This window comes from Trachinotus anak, unplaced genomic scaffold (genome assembly GCF_046630095.1).
Source record: "Trachinotus anak isolate AG129_WGS33_773 ecotype Australia unplaced genomic scaffold, CSIRO_AGI_Tana_v1 ptg000019l, whole genome shotgun sequence".
NCBI lineage: Eukaryota > Metazoa > Chordata > Actinopteri > Carangiformes > Carangidae > Trachinotus > Trachinotus anak.
This window is the reverse complement of record NW_027273870.1, coordinates 1,316,655-1,340,210: the sequence shown is the minus strand read 5'-3', so window position 1 is coordinate 1,340,210 and position 23,556 is coordinate 1,316,655. Positions and strand designations below refer to the sequence as shown.

At 40.7% G+C, this 23,556-nt stretch overlaps 1 long non-coding RNA gene across 1 annotated transcript; it reads right to left on the bottom strand.

The window, feature by feature from the left end:
• Window positions 1-16,911: 16,911 nt before the first annotated feature.
• LOC139636400 (uncharacterized) lies at window positions 16,912-19,579 on the bottom strand. Its single transcript, XR_011694392.1, has 3 exons — window positions 19,440-19,579; window positions 18,914-19,075; window positions 16,912-17,035 (listed from the first exon to the last, which is right to left on the bottom strand). It is a non-coding gene; the product is annotated as an uncharacterized lncRNA (long non-coding RNA).
• Between the last annotated feature and the right edge of the window lie 3,977 nt (window positions 19,580-23,556).

Below are 23,556 nucleotides of genomic sequence, written 5' to 3'. Positions count from 1 at the left end.
AGAGGGTTGCTGCTCCTCCACAGCCAGTGGTCATTCAGATAACACAGGCCAATCCACACAGGGTCACTGGTGTCGACTCTCTGGATCATTTCTGGGCCAGAAGGCGCTCTGTCTCAGAGAGCAGGTGGGGGGTCATCACTCTGTTTCCACCTGCAGGACTCTGAAGCCTTCTCCCAGGACTTCTTCAGTTTCATCACATGATTATTGATGCAGGAAAAAGGCACTGGATTTTTCTTGTTATTTTTGTTCAATTTTCCATTCCATGTTTTCTTCTCCCCCATAATTATCTGGTTGACCATAACCCAAATTTTGGTGATTTCTCCCCCTCCTGACCATATCCAGGCAGTAATGTTGTCAGGATGGCAATAGAGACAGATCCATGATTGTTATTACTTGCAGCTTTTAGGAGCTTGTCTTGATCACTCTACCAACTAACGAAGGATCGGTGAGGTATTGTCTGCAGTCAATCTGCGCCTCAGGCCAATTCTTATTCGTATAAATAATACTGTGTTTTCCTATTTCCCCCCCAACAGCTGAAAGAAAAATTAAGAAGATGGTTCTCTCCATGGTCGTTGCTCTGTAGCGCGAGCAGTGATTGTTTTCTGTGACTGTTTCTCCTCTGTAATGGTGTTGCTTTAGTTTCAGAGTTGCAAGGGAGATGTATTTACATGGACAAGGAAATAATCTTCTTGGTAGACCTAACCCCCAAAGAAAAAAACAATATTTAGCACAATATCTGGGCAGTGAAACCAGGCATTGCATGTATACTCAATAGTTATGGAAACTGGTCAGAGTGGTATCACTGGGATCTGAGACCAGATCTCTGAAATTACATCTTAGTTTTCATTGCAGCCATTTTTTAAATGCCAACTTCCCTTCTACCTCTTTACACTCCCCTTTATATATAGTATGTCACAGTGTTTATTTCAATGAAATTGCTTCAGGCTAACATGAACAAACATGACTTGCAGCCTGGTGATAAACTACTTTTGGATTTACATGCAGCCACATCAGTTCGGTGGAGGTCAATGGAATTTCATGTGTTATTCTGAAATCATTGAAAAACTAACAATTAAAAAACCTGCAACTCATAGTAAATCATACACAATTTACATATTCTGACAAATAATAAGAAATATATTTAACCTAATTTCATTTGGTTGGAGGCACATGTGACATAATATCACCTTATAAAACTGATGTGGTGATCTTCTTTTACCTCAACTATGGACCCCACCACCTTTTTCTGAAAGACATGTCTTTTTTTCTTTTTTATTATAAAGAGCTGTCTACTGCTGCTAGAGACGATGGTGATGAAAGTGTTGAGTTTTCATGCTGCACTGTTCTCGGTGCAGCACTGACGAGCTTCGGGTGCTTGTTGACATATCTCAGTAGCCTGTGTCATGGAGTGCACAATTATGTTTTGAGTGCAGGGTAAGAATTACAGATCCCAGGGAACAAAATTTCCCCAGAAGTATTAGCCTTATGCCTGCCAGACGAGGGGTCAGGGGTCAGCTTCAATCAGCACACAGGCAGATACCAGATGAGTGTGTGGGTGTGTGTCATTAGATTAGTGTCAGTGATTTGACGTATATCAATTTCCAGACTCTCATAAGCACATAGGAAAAATGAACTCATACATGATTGAGGTCATTCAGTCAACTCAGGCCATCTCTCCAACAGGAACACAAGTGGATCCACAAAATGAGCCTCTCTGTGCTTGTGGCTGTGACTCACACACAATGATCGACTATGTCAGCCAGTGTGGCCAGGGGTGATTTGATTCAACGCTGCCTCTGCTGCGGCTGTCTGCTCCTGCTGCACCTGAAGGACACAGCATCCTTTTGGAAATGGAACTCATGAGATCAGATCTCACACTGTTTGCTTCATATGAATGAGGGTATTTAATGTTATTGTTAATAGTATGTTTTCTTTAAAAGTTGTGTCGATTAGTGAGCTCAGTCCTGCAAACACACACAAACAGATGACTGTAACGCTCCTGTTTGGAGGGTTAGGGTTAGGGTCAGGGTGTCCTGGATCACACTGAAGGACCGCCTCCTCTACTGACGTCCTCTGCCACAGTCTGATTAATCCCAACATACTTTATAGTGAACAGACTGTTCAACCATTCAATCATTAAAACCTTTTTTCATTGTAGAGCTGTGCACAGTGCATTGATTTGCTCAACCCCTTCATACCTCTCCATTTGTCAGACAACACAACAAAAACAACAATGCATATGCTACATGTTTATTTACATATAAAGCAGGGAATTGAGAGTTGATGACAAGTGATCACTCAAGACTCATTTTAAAGCTGGTTTGAACAGACGAACTTAGAGCTGACCACAACATGAAGACACTTGTTAATACCAGGTCTGAACAGGGCCTGTAGATAAAGGTACCATTAGGAATTTTTGATCACCAGTGGTGCTATGGAGCAATGTTTTTGTTAGTTGGTCCCTATTCTGCTAATGAAAATTGGTGCTGGTGGTGCACAAAGAAGCCTGAAAGTAAAAATGCATGCATTATATAAAATATTTAAAAAACTGAAAAAGATTTCATGAGGAAAGAAATGCATTTGACGCAATCGCTGAACCTGAAGAATCCACAAAATGCAATTTGGAAACATTTTGGGATCCTGGCTAAATTTACAGTAGAACTGAAGTAAAAATACATTTCATAATTTTGCGTTTGCCTCTGTGTTGATTCATTTACAATAATTGTGGCACCATTATTAATAACCATCAGTCGTAAAGTTATCATCACAACATAATTACCCCACACTGCCCTGAAAAAAGCGTCACACTGTAAAGTTTCACGGACTTGCTCCATTGATAAGACAAGTAAATCACATGGAAAGTATTGGCACTTAAGAGGGCTGTGCTCTTTCCTGGATCCAGGACTTGGACAAGAAAGTGATGCTCTCCTGCTCTCTCGAACATAATTATGAATAATAGCTCATATTGAGGAAATTCAAAAACAGCTGGAAATAAGAAATGAAAACATGCTGCTCTGCAGAGCAATTATCAATCAAATGGATAAAGTATCAAATTAATATTTGTGATCTTACAGACGCAGGAAGTGCAGCTTGAAGAAACACAAAAGACATCAAGAATAATATAACAGACTCTCAGGCAGTGATGTGCTAAGACATATTACCTCTGTATTACAGTAACAATGATGCAGTAATTGTGGTTAATGTAATACATATAAATGGAGAGAATATGTCGCATATGTGAAATGTGACAGGTACTAAGAGCAGCTTCTTTTAGTCTCACCAAACAAAGGACAGAAAACCATAATCAAACTGTTGCCATTGACTACATTTTGCTCTATGTGCAACTGATTTGTGAAAATAGACAGTCAGAGGTCAAATGTGATGAAAGTGCTCTGAGCTCATGGACCTGAGGTCGACTCATAAGCGCGTTTATTCCTCTGCTCTGCTCTTGGAGCTGCTGAGCAACATCACAACAACTTAATGATGTTAACTGGGTTTTATAGATGAAATCATAATTGTGTGAAACCCATTTCTGTCTCTGCTCAGACAGGAGTTGTGTTTAGCTTAAGGTGAAAGGTCAGCTTCAAAGGCAGTAAGTAAAAAGAAGTGACTGTGAAATAAAGAATCGCTTTTTACTTCCTGTTTCTGTTTTGTCTTTGCCTCCACTCAACCAAAGATAATCAACTGTGAGGCAGGTGAGTGTGTGCATGTGTGTGTGTTTGTTTATGAGTATGAGAGTGTGAGTGAATGTGTGTGTGTGTGTGTGTGTGTGTGTGTGTGTGTGTGTGTAAGCATGCTGAGGTTAAGTACTATCAGAAAGTGTGGAGCCTCTTATCTCTGTACTGAATAATGCAGTTGTCCCAGGGGCCAGAGTGCAGTCAGACCCCCTCACTCTTTAAACACACACACACACACACACACACACACACACACACACACACAAAGCCATCCACAGACACACAAACACACTCTATAATGGCCATCTGATAGCCTAGTGAATAACCTTCAGAGGCAAAACATTGCATGAAGGGCAGTAAACCCACAGAGGTTCAGACCCTGGCTGCTTTCCTCTTAAAGCTTATCACTCTTCCCATAGTCAGTAATGGCAAAACCAAATAATATTTTTCAGGAAACACACTGAAATGACCATATGAAAGAGCCAAGGTGGAGGTGGGCCAACATGGTATGTATTTATTAATGTAGTGCATCATATTAACTCACACGGAACATTTTAATTTAAATTTTAATGCCTTTCTGTGGAGCCAAGAAAGCACGACTTCAGTGCTCACACTGCACGACTGCAACATTTCTGGTCACACTAAACCTAAAAAGTGAACCCTGATTGATTTTGTCTATTGACGGTTTTATCAAAACAGCCACACCCTCAAAAGTGCTGCCAAAATAAGGCAGAAAATGCAGCTCCACTTTGAATAGAGAGCAGAGAGAAAAAAAAAGAGAATTACGAAGCTGCAGCTGGGTGAAAGATTTACAATGGACTGTCTGTTCTGCAGTGAGGTCCGGTTTAAATATCACAGCTGTGTCAAGACTGAAAAATACAATTCCAGTAAAGTTAAAACAAGTTCCCTACAGTTCATAATGGATCTTTTGACAGCAGGAACGTGGGAGGCTGTGATTGTGGAACCGTTCAAACTGAGTCCAAACTCTGTCTGATCCTTCGACAATCAGATCAGTGTGTGTAAGTGAGTCAGTGACGCTGTAATAACCTAAAATCTAACAACAACAAAACAACAAAAAAAATCCTGCTCATGGTCCCGAGAACATTAAGCAACACAACAAATAACATCTTTGGTTTAGCATCGACCTCAGGCAACACTGCTACTTTAGATGGGGTCAGGCTGTGAGCAATCGCAGGTCCGTTGGAAGGTCAAGTGGCTTTTCTGTCCCAAAGGCTTCCTTAAGGTCAGATAAGCCTCACCTCATTAACAGGCAACGGCACGCACACACACACACACACACACACACACACACACACACACAGGAGCATGGGGCTAAACCTTTCGAAGCAGCTCTGATCAGCATCATTAGGCCCAATCAAAGCCAGTGATTACACTCAGTCTGAAGCCACAGAGTAAGACAGAGGGAGGCTTTAAATGATCACTTTTACATGAATAGTGTTAATGAGCACAACAACACACAAGAAACAGCAAACAGTAAACACTGGAAAACCTTTGTGAGACACATGTTTCCCACCTAGCTAGCATGCTAGTTTTGTCACTGCTGTGCTTTAAAACATTTGGACAGTAAATCACACGTCTTCTCTCACTGGTCCCCCTGCTCAGTCTGCCAGTGCATAGCAGTCAACAAACAAAAAATGCTTTGTAATTATGACATAACACCTCATGATTATCAGACAACTATCAGACACATTAAGTAATCCTAAAATGCACATCTCAATATTACGGCCTGTTTATGAACCTCTGGATACAGATACAGATCTCATCCTTCTCAGGAGAAAAGATTAACAGCCGGTGATTTTATGTGAGGAGACAAAACAATGACTTCCCAGCATCACAGTTCCAGTAAACCATAGTCCTCACTGATCCTTGACAGATCCTTTTCTAACTTATTGAGGACGCCCCTGTGATGCTTTTCACCAAGTCTCAAGCACTTTAGAGTCACCAACAGGTCAAAGTTAAAGGTGCGGACACGCATCTAACTTCTGAACCAACCAAAGCCCAATTTTCATTTCCTCGGATCAAGCAGAGTTCGATATGACGTCGATGATGCCATATTCGATTTTATTATTAGACACATTTTTTCCAATCTTAAGTAAAATTGGCACAGATAATCTTCAGACCAAGGCTCACAAAAGTTGTGATATGGAGTTTTGATTTTCCAAAGTGTTTGTCTGTCATAGTCAATTGAAAATGGCCACTGTACAGGAAGCGAGGCAACGTTTTAGTATGAGAACTAAACTTTGCACATCAGGAGGTAGCTCAAGAATCTTGTGTCCTTTGTCCTCAAGGGGGTGCTGCAATGAGAAAATGTACATTTTGCCTTATAACTGTCAATATGTTTGCCTTAAAATCAAATTCCTGTGTCTGGTCTTTACCAAAATTGACACAGATGTTCTTCAAACCAAACCTAATAAAATTTATTCGTTGGCTTTTAGATTTGCAAAAATGTTCATCCATCAGAGCCAACTGAAATTGGTGCCAAACAGGAAATCAAATCATATCTGAGGTTTATATCTCGATTTTTAATCAGCTGACATGAAACCTGCTGTGAATGCCTGCTCTTAACAGAAGGACATTAGGTTTCCATGACAACTCTGGCCCTCAAGTCAAATGAATGAGAGGGGACGGATTTTCTCTGTATTTTTTTTCCGACATACAATGAAGCCACACTTTTAGAATATACATAACAAGCTATTACAAAGATTGGAAATGATGTCAGAAGCAGAGAAAATACAGCCCTGTTTTCCTGTGTATTAACAGCTCATGGAAAGTGACAACCTTGCTGCACCCTCTGTAAGACACAACCCATAGGCCTCGCTCGCTTTGCCACATGCAGATGACCCAATTACATGTTGCGCCCTGAACTCTTTCACACGAAACAGGTGATTAGTTTAAGTAAGGTGTGACTTCTCAATGACACAGAGCATGTTGAAGGCAGCAGGCTGAATCCCTGCTGTCCCCATGCACTCTGAGCTAATGTGCCCAAGTCACAGACAAATTATTGATGATTACTTGATTAATGTACACGTACGCCCGGCTTGGGACTGAAATATATATGCATACATTATATATGGGACTAATACAGGGCTCATCTCAGTATGTCCCCCTAGCTCATTCGTAATGATTAATCACACTTTGAGGGATTGTGGGTAATTACCTTTGAAAATATTAATTTGCAAGGTCACAGGGTGTTCACTATATACTAAAAGCATTAAACATTAAGGCTAATATATACAGTGCTTGACCCAATGAGAAAAGATTATATGTGTAATAAGCTACACAAGTTTTATGGTGTAAGGAAATTAGATGGAAAATGTGGCAGCTGAGCAGCGTAATCACAGAAACGTACCAACACAGGAAAACTGGGAAAAAAATTATCTTTGAACTAAAGTGACATGAAGATTAGGTGTGAGAGAAGATGTGAGTGATCTAAAAAAAACATTTTTCACTGTCACACACTGACACTTTTTCCTTTTTCATCCTCCAGTAATCATCCCGTTCTTCAGCTTTTCCAGACTGTGTAGTCGCATCAGAGGAAAACTGAAGCTGCATTTGCACCAAAACTAAAGTAAAACATCGGCTCATGGAATCTTGAAGCTTTTGTGTGAACAGAAAAAAAAAAACAAAACACGTCCCCTGGGAGGCTGTGACATGATCTTTTCATTTGGGACACTGTGAAGATGGATGGAAATAGAACGGGAGATATTCCTTCTACATACATTTAATCTATGGTTCACACCCACCGTGCACTGCACATGAACACACACAGACAGGTGACAGATCAAAGGAAAAACCTGAAAAAATGAGTCAACACTGTAACGAATTCAGATGAACCAAGTTCACTGCATAGTACAATTAATTAGTTAGCATCCCGTCACGCTCTGTGGCATGTTTAAAAATGCTGACCAGGTGCAGGTAATTCTGAATCTGCTTGAAGAAGGCAAGAGAAAAAGATTTCAGTGAGTTTGAACGAGGCTTCATTGCTGGGGCACAGATGACAGGACGAAAGCTAAACCAAAGTTAATTATTATTCATCATCTGGAGACCTTGAATGTCTGTGTGGAATTTCACTATAATTGTTTTACACTTCATCAAAAGTATGTCACATTCAGTATTAGTTCCTGTTTGCGGTGCACCCATGGCTGCTCAGTCAACTGTTACTGGATTACTTTATATGATTTCTAAGTGTGTTTATATGTATGTTTAAATGTATGGTATGTTAAATTGTATCCTCAGGTAAGTCACACTGAATCTGAAAATATGTCTGTGTTCAGACTTGACTGAGTTATAACTCTGAGAAGTGTGATTTTGACACCAAATTGTAGCAATCAGACTCTGAAGGTTTTCAAAGTGCCATAATTGCCTCCACGAGCTGTATGTCGCAGCCACTGCCGCAGCTCCAACTGCTGACTGTGTTGATATGTGAGTCAAATCAGCTGCAAAACTACAATAATTAGTTTCCGGTTGTTTTCAGACACGGGTCAGTTTCAAAACCTCTGATCCAGGCGCTGGTGTGACAGAGCAAAATTTACAGATCAACACAATGCTGTTACAAACATCTATCAGGAAGTGTCTTGATTTCCTGGCTTTATGTTTTATGTTGGTATTTATTGATAAGGAAGTATATAGACAGACTAGCTTCTCCTTCCTCCCCTCTGTTCCTCCCTGCTTCCCTCCCTTCTGTGCTCCCCTACCCTCTATTCTGTCCTGCTCTGATAGCCCTGCTTCTGTTAATCACTTCATAGTGCAGCCACACACACACACACACACACACACACACATACACACACACAGGGGCCCCAGGAAGGGGAGTAATGAAGCTGGCTAAATGTTTTCAGCTGGGCTCTCCATCATGTCACATGCCGACCTTGGCTGGAGCGGACAGGTCAGCCTCCTGGAGACTGACTCAGACTGAACATAAGGAGGGGAGAGGGGTGTGGGGGGGTGGTCAGTGGGTGTCTATGTGTACACTTGCTGTGTGCGGAGCCAAAAAGAAGTATAAGGAGAGCAAGGGAGTGAGGAAAAGTGTGTGCATTTGTGAGAAGAAGAGATAAAGTGTCCTTGTTTGTGCGTCTACTTTAGGTGGAGAGAAAATAGAGAAAACAGAGGGACAGTGATGGGCTGAGATACAAACAGCAGTCTGATGAAAAAGCTCAGAGAGGGAGAATAAGAGGGCAAATAAAGAGGAGGTTAGAGAAACTGAAACAGTGATGGATGATGGAAAACTGAAGACAATAAGATGACAATAATGATGAGGCTTGGAGAAGAGATAAAAAGCTTTGAGGTGTGTTTGCAGTGTGTCTCTGAGAAAGAGGGCTGACTGACAGAGTATCCAACAGTCATTCAAATGTCTCCTTAATGCCCAACTTTTCATAAACAAACTATTTTTTCTTCTTGGCTCTGCTGGTGATGGTCCAGCTTAACCACTGACAACAAGACGGAAGAATTTCTAACAGGAGGTGAGACACTGCACAGCCTCTGAGCTCGATCTTAATAATCAGACTCTGAAGGTCTTTGCATTGAGGGAGATATGATTTTTGTGAATGGTGCACCTGTATTGCTGTATATCCCTCTTTCATCTCTACCTCATATACTAAGAGCTTTTTAGCAGGTGTGTTTTACGTTCAGTGCACACATGCACACAAACACCTCTCGCTTTATTTTATAGGAGTTTTATAGGTTATATTTATTGTGCTGTTTGTTTGAGTTGCTTTAATGGGGTACAAGACTCATGCCTTTGACATCTCCTTCGCAATGTCTGTACTCGTATTTATAGCGGCCTTAGCTCTAATGTGAAGAAATAAACTTCCTTCGCCTCCAGCTTCTACATATAAAAACACATCAAAAACATAAATTCAGCAATATAACTAATGATAGAATAATATTTGTATATTTTCAGCTCCAAGCTTGTAGACTATTACTTAAAATCTTGTTTCTGTGTTTGTACAATTATCCCACTCCTAAATGAATCACTCAAACTATTTCAAGTTTTATATGATGGTTATATAAAATCCCTGTCTGTTGCTTGATCCTCCACCTAAAGAAAAACTTTGTTTCTCAGTATGCACAGGGCTTAACATCCACCTTCCACCAAACACCAATAAAGCCTTTATACCAGCAACAGCTCCAGCCTCAAGCCTAAATAAATTTCCCCTGATAGCCTCTGTCTCTCTCTAAACCAATATACCTCCATCACTTTAAAGTTTCACTTCTTTCTCCTCCTACTCTACGCTTTGTGTTTATGTTTGGACACATTCAAAAAGAAGGAAGTTTAGTATCCAATGTGCTTGAATTTCTATAAGGAAGGAGTGTATACCCACCAAGCAATTTATCAGGAACACCTGTACGCCTGCTTATTCATGCAATTATCCAATCAGCCAATAATGTTGCAGCAGTGCAATGTGTAAAATCCTGCAGATACAGGTCACAGGGAAAATGTGATCTCAGTGACTTTGACTGTGGCATGACTGCTGATGTCCTTCCGATGTTTTTACTCAGGACGGTGTGAAAAATAAAAAACATTCTGCAGATGGAAACACCATGCTGATGAGAGAGGTCAGAGGAGAATGGTCAGGCTGGTAAGGCCACAGTATCTCAGATAACCACTCTTTACAACTGTGGTCGGCAGAGAAGCTTCTCAGAATGAACAACATGCTGAATCTGGAGGCAGGAGACCACCTCAGGTCCACTCCTGAGAAGCCTGGTCTGATGAATCTTTCTGCTGAGCCACACAGATGGTCAGACTTTGGTATCAACAGCCTGAATCTATGGACCCAACCTGGCTTGTGTCAACAGTCCAGGCTGCTGCTGCTAGTGGGGGGGTAATGATGTGTGGAATATTTTCTTAGTGCATTTTGGGCCCGTTAATATCAATCAATCATGATTTGAATGTCACAGCCTATCTGAATATTGTTACTGACCATGTGGTCATTTATAACCACAATTTACCACCTTCTAATGGACACCTCCAGCATGATACTGCACCACAAAGCAAAGGTCGTCTCAAACTGGTTTTATACACATGGCAGTGAGTCAGTGCACTTCAGTGGGCTCCCCAGTCACCAGACCTGAGTCCACCTTTAGGATGTGGCAGAACAGGAGACTGGCAGCAAGAATGTGCAGCTGACAAATCTGCAGTCATGAAGAAATGAGGCTGTTTTGAGAGCAAAGGGAGGCCCGACCCAGTATTACTATGGCGTTCCTAATAAAGTGCTTGCTGAATGTATCTGTGTATATAGCTGGGGTTGTACTGTATGCTGGAGCCACAGCCTAGATTGCAAAGAGGTTATTAAAGGGAAGCTGCGGCAGAGAGGGGAGCTGGAGTATTTATTGTGGCCAGGACAGGTCATACGGAGCCTTCACTGGAAGGACATGTTTCATAGTGGAATAAACTGTAATGACTTTGTCCTCTGAGGGGTGACCAAGATGTGTTTATAAGCCTGTGTGTTGTGGGTGTGTGTAACACTGTACTGAAAAACAGGACGTTGGATGCTATAGAAAACTACTCAAACCACAAATATTTCGATTGTCAACTTCACCATATATATATACATATATATATATAAAATAATCCAGTTAGTTAAGTTTTTCAGTTTCTACATTTATGTCTGACGATTTGGTTGAGTATTAAATTAAGTGTAGCACTTTTGTAATATGTTCACGTTTTATTTTTTTTAAACATCACTGTTAGGTGTGTTTACACCTGCAACAGAGGACATTTCCGATCACACTTAACCATGCCCATCAGTGGTGCTGGATGAGGTCAAAGGTGAAAGGTAAGAACAAAAGTCTCCCAGAAATTGAGGATTTTGCAATCACATTATATGATGTGTGTCTTAAATACAGGTCATCATAACAGCTGATTTAACTTTAAGTGTAAAATATTTTTTCATGACAACCAGAGAGAACATTTTGATTATTCTGAGTATGGAAATAAGAATATTCTAAGAAGAGTGCAGTAAACCTCTAAGGAAGGCGTCCATGCTAAACATCTATTTTCATGTCACTCCCTGTTGTGGTTTTCCTCAGAATAACTTCAGATGGCATGTTGCCGTTGGCCGATCCGACCCTCGTTGTCCTTGAATTACATCATGACCCATCTCTTACCTCTAATGGCTAAGCTGATAGTGAGTGTCATCCTGCCTACAAAACACACTGTTAGTTCAACTTAAAATCATGCTGGCTGCACGGGGTATTTGAAGTAACACAATGATGGCTTAATCCACAGCAGAGCTGACAGTAACTGCATATAAATAAGGAAATCTGGGTGTGTGGGCTGAATGCTTTGTACCCCTGGATAAAGCTGGAAACATGACGCACACCGCTGTGAATGCCTGAGCATGCAAACATAGTTGTAAGAAAGTAGACATTTATCAAGACACTGATCTGAGCAAAAATCCCAAAAGCAACAGAAGAAAAGGTGAAAAAATATTTTACTCAGAATATTACATAAATATGATAGAAAAATGTGACTGTTTTAGACCTGTGTCACTCACTGACAAAAAAAAAAAAATCATATACCACAGAGGTCTTTCTTTTTATCTTACCTCTTATTTGTCTCTTTAGCTGCTAAATGCTTCACTTTGTTCACAGCTGGTTGAACTGTGGTGTTATCAGAGTTTTTCCGATGAAAAGAGATGGAAAAAAAAAGCTGCCTGCCCCTAATGGAAATGAGGCTGATGACGGTGGTGGGACTGAAACAAGATAGTACAACTGTGGGCTGTGAAACCACAACAATGACACTTCACATACACTCCTTTGATGCCTTGGTAATATAAAAACATCCATTAGTACAGCTTTAGCTATTTATTTTCCCATCAGATGGAGCCTCACATCACCTTCCACTGACCAGACCGAGAACTTTTTGAATTTGCTTTCAGTATTTTTACACTTCACATTAAAGAAATCTCTTAAGCTTTATTTAGCTAACTACCCAAAGGACTATTACATCCATCCTGAACACACCTTTATGAAGTCAGCAGGCCACCGATCTGTGAAATATGTTGCCTCAAGCAAAAAGCTGTTAACCGTCCTTTAAAAGACCAATTGTTCCAACAAAGTGAAGAAACAAGAAGGGGACAATCATGGCGGAGGCCACCAGAGAGGCCCTGGATCTCACTGTTTTACTGGACAGGTCCATCTCCAGTGAAGTCTGCAGCCTTCCAATAACATCCAGTGCCTCTGTGGGTGCTCCTGCTTTCCCCAGACATTTACTAAAAAGGAGTACAAAGAGGAAAAATAAACTCACACTGGAAGAGCAGGTGGCCAGCGCCACGTTAGCTCTATCTGTGCCAAAGAGGAAAAAGGAAAAGAAGAGGGATGATTAATACCACGGAGGCTACAGGGGCGGTATTGACTGTCTCTTTCCCTCATTGCACCAAATCACAGCTAAGCTCCAGATAACCTCTGTCATCTTTCTACTCTAATATTTGGGGGTCACTGTACCTCCATTAATACTATATACTAACAATGGCAAAAATCATTTGAAGATAGGGATATGTGGGGATAGAGATATATAACATCAAAACTGCATCATGTGGATGGTGTTGTTTTCTTTCCATGTTAAAGCCTAAAATAAATCAAGTTATCTAATTAGTTCTAGTTATGTCAATAATGTATTAAGCTGTGCAGTTTCTCAACATCAGGACCATCTTGTAGGACACTGAAGGACATCCTGCCAGAGTACCATAGTTTTATCCTTTGGTTGATCTCATCACCCCGATGCACCATGAGAGAAACATCCCACTGACAGAGATCTTCAGGGAAATCTTCAAACCTGATCAGCCTCTGGAGAAAACCTGCATACTGCTCATCAGGTAGAGTTTAGAGAGGAAAGTCCTGCTTTAAACCAAACCTCCAACTGTGGCCTTACTGTCAAGTCAAACTACAGTTCTAGAAAAGATTGGGACAAGTCTCCAGGGGAAAAATAATATTAAATATAAGTAAATAAAAACTTATTTGGAGAGATCAATAAATAGAAACAAAAAAATAGATAAATAACAGATAATGAGATGCAAACCTCAGTCTCTGGAGTCAAAGTCCCTGCAACTCTGGTGTGGTAGATACAGTAAATTTGGAGCTTTGTTCATCCAAATGATAAAGTATATCCATGAAGTGCTGAGTGACTGTAAACCTTCTCAGGACTGTGATGGATGCTGCACCTGTCTACTCTTGTCATTTCCACCCACCTGCAGCTCTCGATCTCTTCTCCTTCTGTGGAGTATGCGACAGATCAGAGTAATGGAAAAGAGAATGAATCCAGACACTGAACAGCTCCTCCACTGGACTAAACAAAAACTCTACTAAACTGTATAAAGTCCCATTACTCTGGTGAAGAAGTTCAAGCTGTTCATTGGGATTTACTGTATGTATGGAAGTGTGGGGTGATTACTTGGCAGAGATGCTGAGTGATTAAGTGGGTCAGTCTGAAAAAACATGACTTGTGTTTGTTTATTACTTTATCTGTTGCCTGTACTTTGATGAATAATGATTTTTCCAGTTTGTATGATTTGTGTTGAACAGAACAACTGTGTTCTTGAAACTTGTGCTCACGTGTTTATTTCATTTCTTTCTTTATTTCATTTTCTTTAATTTAATTCTATTCAATTAAATTCAATATTTTTTCGATTGCTTTTTCCTATTACAACTTTATTCAGTGGTTTTTATATATTGTTTTAGTGACATTTGCATCATTACTGCTTGTATGAGATGGTTGAACCCACTGGGCACACATGTATGCTGCATTGTTAATCACTACACAAACTATGTGTATTTTAACCTTTGGCCCACTGCAGAGTCCAATGAAGCCTCGAGTGAAACCTGCTGCTTTTGTCAGCGTTAATAAAGTAAGTATAATTATATTTAAAATATTTGAGCACTGAGTGTGTGGTCACTACAAACAGGTTTTTTCTTGTTATGCGTGTAAGGCAGCTGGTCAATCAGTAGGGGTCATTCAGTCTCCTTAGCCGCACCATCCCTGTGGTCTGGCAGAAATACACGCACCATTTAGCAGGGCAGTGTACCTCCCACTAGTGTGCAGCCAGCTACAGTGTGGGATCATTTCCATCATCTGTGCACACAGGTCTGGTGGTACAGACTTTTACTGAAGCACTGTTGTGGTGCTCATAACTTCTGTGTCTGTTCCAACTACATGGTTATGAACATTACAGTGTGTGTATTCATGAATGTACATGTGTGTATCTGGATGTGAGACAGAGTAAAGAGTGTTGCTTGTACAGTATCAGGCTGCTTTCTTCTGTGTGTGCGATTCTACTTTGTATGTTCCCTGCAGACTTAAATTCTCCAGAGGAGACGAGTGTGTTGTATACGTAAAGTGTGTGTGTGTGAATGTGTGTGATCAGAGTTTGTAGGCTGGGCAGTGTATCTGGGTATGCTACTGACTTAATCAGTGGGCTGTGTCCTGCAGAGAGCCGTGCTGAACATCAGAGGCAGTTGCTGTGGTGATCTGTCACCATGGGGACAGGTTTCTGCTGTGGGGTTCTGCAATAAAATGAATCTCTACCCCTGCCCCCCCCTCTCTTTGCCCTTCTCTGATTATTAGTCTCTCTCTTTTTCTTTCTCTAGAGTTCTGTAATGAAATGAATCTCTCTCTTCAGGATATGGGTCAGTCTGCCTCCATTTCCCCCTCACACCCCCTACCCCCCTCTGTGTACGATCCTGCTGAGATGGACTGCTCCATCACTGTCACAAGGTGCCCAGATTGGGTGCCAAAGCCACTAATAAAGACAAGAAACACGTTTCACTGGCTTATAAATACTTCTGCTTGCTCTGGCCTTTGTAGATGGATGTGTGAGTAGATGTGTCTGCAGGTGTGTGCATTCAGAGAGTATTCAGACCCCTTTACTTTTTCCAGATTTAACTATCTTGCAGCCTTATGCTAAAGTTGTTTAAATTCAGTTCTTCCCACATCAGTCTACAGCCCATAATAACAAAGCAAAAACTGAATTTAGGCATTTTTTGCAAATGAAAAAATCCTATATCATATTGAAATAAACCTGTCCAGTCTGTGGCTGCTGCAGCGCAGAGTCCGTGTTCAGAGAGGAGCTGCACTGAGCTCACAGTTTTCATACATGTTCTGAACATTTACAGTCACTGACCAAGGGTCAGGGGGTGTGAGGGGTGCCTCGGGCCGGGCCTGACCATGCATCATTATGCAGCATTACCTTGATAAAAAATAGATAGAAAAAGGTTGCATCTACCTTTATTCAGCACTGATTTAATTCACTACAGGGCGACCAAGTCTTCCAAATCGAACACACCTGTCACGTTGCCTGACCAACACGCGCATGCTGGGTCTGGATAAACACCAAAATACTGACGATAGATCTTTCAGCTGTAACTCCTGCGTTCACTTCTACCATTAGGGAGGTGTGCACCTCCTTTCTGCTGTCTTTGATAATCCCTGTTGTGACTGCAGAGCTCATTTAGCTCAGTGTTTGAAAACTTGGAGTGGCGCAGCGAGACCAGAGAGGCTGAGTAAACTGGTTATTATGCATTGAGAACGAACAAGCAGAGAATTTGGGTTTAAAGCAGATTATTGAGGACTTTGCGGTGCACAAGACTCACAAAGTGACGTTCAGACAGGTGAGTGCAGCAAATGATGGATTGTCCTAACTCACTGTACAGCATCAACAACCACTGTGTTGCCTGGCAATGCAGTGTTCTGTTAGCTGCTGCCACTTTATGTTGTTTATACATCTCCACCTTTTCTGCTGCTTTATTTTGCTATTAATTTTACAAGAAGTGGCAGCTATTTGATTTATGTAGCTTGATATTGGTACATAAAGTCTATGTGGACACTGGCCATCAGTTTTATGCAGAGGCTACAAAATGCCTGACTGCAATTTACTAGTTGCTTTCAGAGCTGTTTTCACCTGGGAACAGTGTCTAGGCATTGAAATACCAAAGCGTGTATATCTACATATACACCAGGGAGTCTAAAGACGCTCTTTAATTTAATAGTGTTATCATATATTATCATTTTCACCATACAACATTTCTATGTGAGTTAAATTTATTTTAAATAGAAGTACTTTTGCTTGAGTACAAAATTTCCAGAATGGACCAGAATCTCAAAGGAATGTTTCCTGTTTTAAAAGCAAAGGGAGGTCCTACCCAGTGCTAGTATAACATTCCTAATAAAGTGCCTACAGATATGACCAGACATAGAGAGTATGGTAGTATAACATTTATTGCTTCTTATTAAGAGTCATGCTGAAGTTGGGACTGAGTATGTAAACGGATTATCAAAGCTTCCTGAGATGACAAGCTCATTTATAGGTTCAGGGTGATGAAGTCTGCAGCATCTCCTCAGCCTGCTGAGTACCACAGAGATGAGCGCATTAGTTACAAAAGGAAGTGCAGCTCATTTGTATGCACTTACTGTACATCTTACACCTGATATTGCTACAGTACATCTACCACTGTCACTCCTCGTAATTCTAAATATATGGTAAAATAATAATGTGATATAGATCATTATTTATCAATCACTTTTTAAATTATTCATGAAGTATTTTAGAAGAAACAGTATTGACATAATGTAAAAATACCAATACAAAAACAATAATTCTAAGTAACTGCATGTTTTTTTAACTGAAGCCCCCCCAGCAAAAATACAGACCTCAACCCATTTCTCTAAGTAAGTGACCCCAGTAAATACTGGTGTTTAACAGCCTAACATCAGACTCTGGCTCTGACCTCTCCATCACACCTTAATTGCAGGGCAACAGGGTTTTGACTGGACAAATTACAAGTCAACCCCTATTTACTTGATTAGTTCCTCCTCCTCGGGCAGAGTGCCACTTGGCTCTCAGAGGGTCCTGCTGCCACGATCCAAGTGATTACAGGAAATGGAGTTTGGGAGATGAAGTCACTCTTGTACTCTCTTGTATGGTTTGATCCGAAATCCAAACAATATGGGATTGATAATTATCATGCCGTTTAGCTATCAGAGCAGGAGTAAGTACTCAAGTAACACTTTTATCTGATTGGACATCTGTGGGATAAAGGGTTGTTACATTAAGTCATTATGACACGGTTTATGTTTATCTCGTAATTGAAATCTCAACATAAGTTTTGGATGCTATTGTATAGTGATGCTGCAAAATAGACAAAATGATGGGGCAGCCAAACTGCCTGTGACAGAGCTGCTGTTATTTCTGAAAGGTTTTAAGGCTTAAAATACAACTTTGTAGACACTGAATTTATTATGCATAACTGAAATATACAGTAGTCTGACACGTCTGTCTGTCTGTGACATTGTAAGTAAATGCCTTGAGGCCATAATTATAATGCAGACCTTGTGACAGTTGGACGCAAGTGGAGCAGTACACCAGGTATGTATCAGGGCTTTAAATGCTCTGTGCACTCACACAGGCATTTTCTGTTATTCTGGCTGATTACACATCTCGTCAGATCGAAGTTTGACGGAGCCACGCAGGGAGTTTACTGAGGTCACTAAACTCCATTTACCTAAAAGCATCATAAAGGTGTAAATTATCCCGCCCTAATAGGTGCAATAAAGCTAACAGGAGAGTCAAAGAGCTGTCAATCAGGAAGTTTTACACCAAAACAATTCGGAGGAGAGGTCTAATCAACGTTGTGCAGCTTGTGAAGTCATTCCTGTTGGCAGATTGTTGATGGTTGATGGTATTTATAGCATCCTTGGCTCCGATTTTGAGAGGAGTGATTTTGAAAATGTCATAATTCCCATGAGCAGGAGTTTTTCTTTTGTATCTCCAGATATATAAGAGACCAAAACATTTGTGACAGCGCAGATTGGTCTGACAGCGGGAATATGTATTTACCTGAAAGCATTAAAGAAGATGGAGATACAGTATCAGTTTTTTGTGTTGGTTTTCAAGGATCATTTTCACAGTAGTAGTGAGGATAAAATGAGCCAGAGTGGGACGGGACTCAGTGGGAATAAATACATTATCACAGCACAGACAACAGGTAAGCTATTGTTTGGTTATAATAGTCTTATGTCAAAAACATTAAGTGTTTGTTTAAATGTTACTGTAGTAATCACAATAAGTAAATGAATTTACTTGCTGAGCTGTTTCTGCCACAGCTCAGCCAGTGATGACGCTGACAAGCTTTCTGACTTGGGTTTTCACTAATTAACAAGCAATACAGAGCGTCCCTGACAGGGAGAACGTTTCTTGTATAATTCTGTCCATTTATTCACTCACTGTTCAAGGGTTAATTTATGTCTCTTCATCAAGGCTGAACTAGGCTTGGAGACGTGCTTTTCACGTACTGCTGTTTCTTTTGTTGTTTCTGCAGATGGGGTGCATCGGCTGTCATCTCAGTGAGAGGACCAACAAAGGCTGGAGGACGTGCAGAGGGGCCAACTGAATGTGAGGAGGATGAGACAATCATTAAATTCAACTGCCAAATGAATAAAACAAAACATTACACTGCAAGGTGCTTCTAATAATTCTGCTCCTCCATATTTGTAGACAAACTCATAAGAAACACCAAATAAAATAATGCAGTCTAATACAACACTATGCATAAAGTAAAGCCTCAAACTGAACTAAAACAACTTAACACAAAAACTACTTCAGCAGTGCTTAAAAAAAACATTAACATTTTTAACAATATTGCAGTGCAGCTATATTTCATGAATTCATGCAGGTGTTTCTTCCTGTTATCTCTCAGTCCACTCAGTGGATGTGCAGTGTAACAGTACAATCATTACTCTAAATGTCTCACCTTGCCATGTGCTAAATGCACACATCTGATATCTGTTAGCACCTGTTCACACAGTCTCCACCTTCCACTCCTTTGACTGGCTAATGACATACAGTTACAAGAGGTGGAGAGTAAATGAGAAAGGGAAGCTATAGCCGCCTCTTCACAGACAGGACGATCTATTTTTACCACGGCGACCTGCTCCCAGTGGTTGCTAAGACAACCACTGCGCCATTGTTTAATCAGATTTATAGAGACAAATTTATAAAGACACAATTAGCTCATGCTAACATCATATTTGCCACAAAAACGTAACTTCTGCTTAATGAAAATCCATGGTTATCTTTAGTGCTCCGCACTGTGAGTCAAATTTGAAGGTATCATGGTTTATAGGAGCGAAACGTCTCCTGTTTGAGCTGCACTGAATTGATCTTGAGAGCCACGGGACTGTGGTAAAAACTTTTAGCTTCAGTGAGATTGTAGCAGCCCTGCAGTGTAACCAGGTCCAGGTTACTGCGCAGCAGTGCTTCTCAGCTGGGGAGAGGCACCCTGGGTGGATCCGCACTGCAGGAGGCAAGAGGCTGAGTTCAGTTGTGAATTTCAGTTTGCAGCACATCCCCCATATTAGCCCAACTTCCACATTATAGATTTTACTTTTGTGCAGTCTCCAGTATAGTTTGGCTCATTTATCTTCTACATAAACAGAACTGTGTATTGAGTGTAGTGGCATTAACAATTTGAACATGGCCTTCGCTTTCATTTCTAATAAAGTGATGAAACCAAACCCTGTTCATTAAGTTCTTCTATGGCCCTGGGACAGGTTACAGTATAGAGACGGCCCTCAATGACGTCGGACAACATTATTACACTTTTATGAAATATCACATTAACCTTCAGGGAGGAGTCTTTATTATACAGTGAAGAGCAGAGCACTAACAAACCAACCAAGTTCCTGGACCAAACCTTATATACTGTATATTTCTCAAATAATCACAGGAATCACTGTTCCCTCCCCAGGAGAGGAGACAAGGGAAACAACAGCTCACCTGTTAAAGTTATAATATGAAATTTTTCCACATTAAAATCTCTGAAAATGACGGGACACGTGTATTATATATATATTTTTTTGAGTTACTTACATTATCCCAAATGTTTCTTTGTAACTCATGTTGCTTTCACTACTGGTAGTTGAGGCTGATGAGACCCAATCAGGGCGCGACCAGGTGAGATAACATCATCGTTACCAGAGGTCTCAGGTTTTGAGATGCGTTTTAAAAGCCTAATGTTTGAAAGGTGTCGGGATTTCTCAAGGTATTTGATCATCTGACGTTATAAAGAAACATACTGGCAGCTTAACTTATTCTCACTGATATGCTTTTATTTATGTGCAGTAACTAGAATACATTGCACCACCTAAGTGCACAATATGTTATATGAAGACACCGATGCACAGTAGCTTCAGAATTATGGTTAAATTAATTCAATGCAGCAAACATTATTTTTGGCTAGGAACAGAGGGGCATCAGTGAATCAGTGAAATTTGATTTTAATGGAGAGAGAGAGAGAGAGAGAGAGAGAGAGAGAGAGGCATCAGTTTAGGAGCCAGAATGTGGGTGGTGATATTGACTGGTGTTTCATTACCCTTGAATAGACTATTGATCAGCCTGTTATGAAGCTTTGTCTATTTCTGTAACACACAAACCAACACACACACACACGCACACTGTGCTGATAATAGGCTGTCTGTCACCATAGTGATTGATTGGCAGACCCTTGTCTCTCTCTCTCTCCATCACTCCGACACACACAGATGCCCACATGCAAACACACAATCAAACTAGCGTACAAGATTCCTCCCACGCTGACACCCTGTCTCTTTCTCTACCCACACACACACAAACACACATACACACATGACACAATACCTTCAGTCTCTCTCATCTGCAGCCTCCCATCACAATGCTATCTCTCCTCATTATGTCTCCTTTGTGTCCCTGCCCTACTGCCAAGAGCGATGGGGCCAGAGCTCTTATTGTTCCAGGCCCTGTCTATCAAGCCACAGTGCTGGCTTATCAAACTGAACATTACCATAACACTGGACCCACTGGCATCTTAGACAAAAAAAAAGAGGAAATACCAAAGGTGAGCTGAACAAACCCTGCAATACAACTCCACATAATGGTGTCTTGACATTTCCAGAGCGACAGGCAATAGAAGGCTAATAGCTTTCTTGGTATACGACTGTGTATGTGTGTATTTGTTTTTTCACTGGCGTAAGCTTGTGTGCATACATAAAAGTTTATGTGAATACATAAAATATATGTATGTGCAGCTGTTCTCTAACTTTACTGAACCTTAATTTACAGTATAATAAGGCCCCGGCCAATAGGAGCATCTTGAGGTGTGATGTATGGGGTTGTAATACCAGTGATACTCAGTATCAGAAGATTTTACACAGTGATCTTAGCACCTGCAACAGCAAAAATAAATAAATAAATAAAAAAATGTAATGTGTGGCCTTAAATTCATGTTTAGAAAAGCACTGTTTCTTAATTCAAAATCCAATGTGTGGTACTGTGTTTGTATTATTGTTTTCCAAACATGCTGGACAGTCTTTACCCTAAAAGCTCCTGAAAGGTGAAGGTGAAGGTAAAAAAACATGAAGTTTGAAGGTATAAACAAGTACATAGGCTAAAGAGCCAAACGGGATTATGTTAGAATGAAACAGTCTGATTATGCATTTTAAAAAATCATACTTATGATTCAGGCTGCCCCGATTGATCAGCCGCTGATCATTATCGGCCCATTTTCATTAAAAATACGTGATCGGTAGATTGGAATTAATGCTTCTAATCACCTTATAACCGATCACCTGTGGTCAGTACTCAGTGCCTGTGGCTGAGAGAAGCACTGTGTGCTGCGCAGTGTAGTCCAGCCTCCCACCTTGTTCAATGTGCTGGTGCAGTACAGGCCCACAAAACGAAACAACATGACGGCCGTGTGGAACTTTTACAGTGTGTGACACTGATATAAGGTCATCTGCAAGGCATGCCATAATAAAATACCAAATACACACCGGGTTGCACGTCATGTTCTGAGGCATATTTATTTTATTTGTTACATTTGTTACAACTTGAATTCAGCCAGTATCTGACTTCTTTAGTTTGCATAATGATAATAAATAGTTATTAGACTATTTGCACTGTTTAGCCTATTGAATAGGCTTAATATTTCTTTCAGTCTGTTAAAGTTTGCGTTAATTCACATAAATTAACACATGTAGTTAATTAATTATTACATTGTGTAATTCAGTTGTCTTTACTGTAGTGGTACAGTTGCATTGCTCCCTGGGAGTTTTTTCTTTTTGTTCTGCTCTGTTGAACAAAGTGAAAACATGTTGTCGGCTGAATAAGGACGACTTCTCGTGGTCCTTTTATCAGGTCACGCTGCTGGATGTTGGAAGTCGCAGTACACCACAAAGATAAGCAGACTGACCAACCACCAAAGCAGCTGCTGTAACAAAACACAAAAAATGATCAGTATCCGCCGTGGATCGGACGATCTCACTCACATGTGATTGGTTTCTATATCAGCAGCAAAGAAACGTGATCGGGGCATCCCTACTTTAAACTGCTCTACAAGAGGAGAGAACAGAGAGTGTTTTAAACAAACTCATTATCACCACACACTCATATCATGAGTTTAATTAGCTGGAGGGAGTAAAGCTGATCAAATCTGCTAACAGCTATCATTTCAGTCAGCACCATTGACTGTCTCTCCCCTTTGCTTTGAAAATCACTAAATATTTCTGGTGGTACATTGTATCAGTTACTGGCTGTTGAGCCAGTGTCAGTCACAGACAGATTATAATGACACTGTGTCATGAAACAGGTCACAATGCTCAGTTGCTGCTGTTACATTGGGAAACTGCTCATGTGCTCTGCGAGGATGGAAAGCTCACAGGCATAGCAACTGTAGCCAAAGTGGTTGGGGCTTAGTGAGGACCAGCTGAGGACCATTAGGTTGGGTCTGAGCTCTGAAGTGATACACATTACACATTTACATTAAACATTTTTCTGAGAAAAAAAACCCTGGGAAATAACTGTCTTTATTATCAGATCCATTTAGTCCAATGACA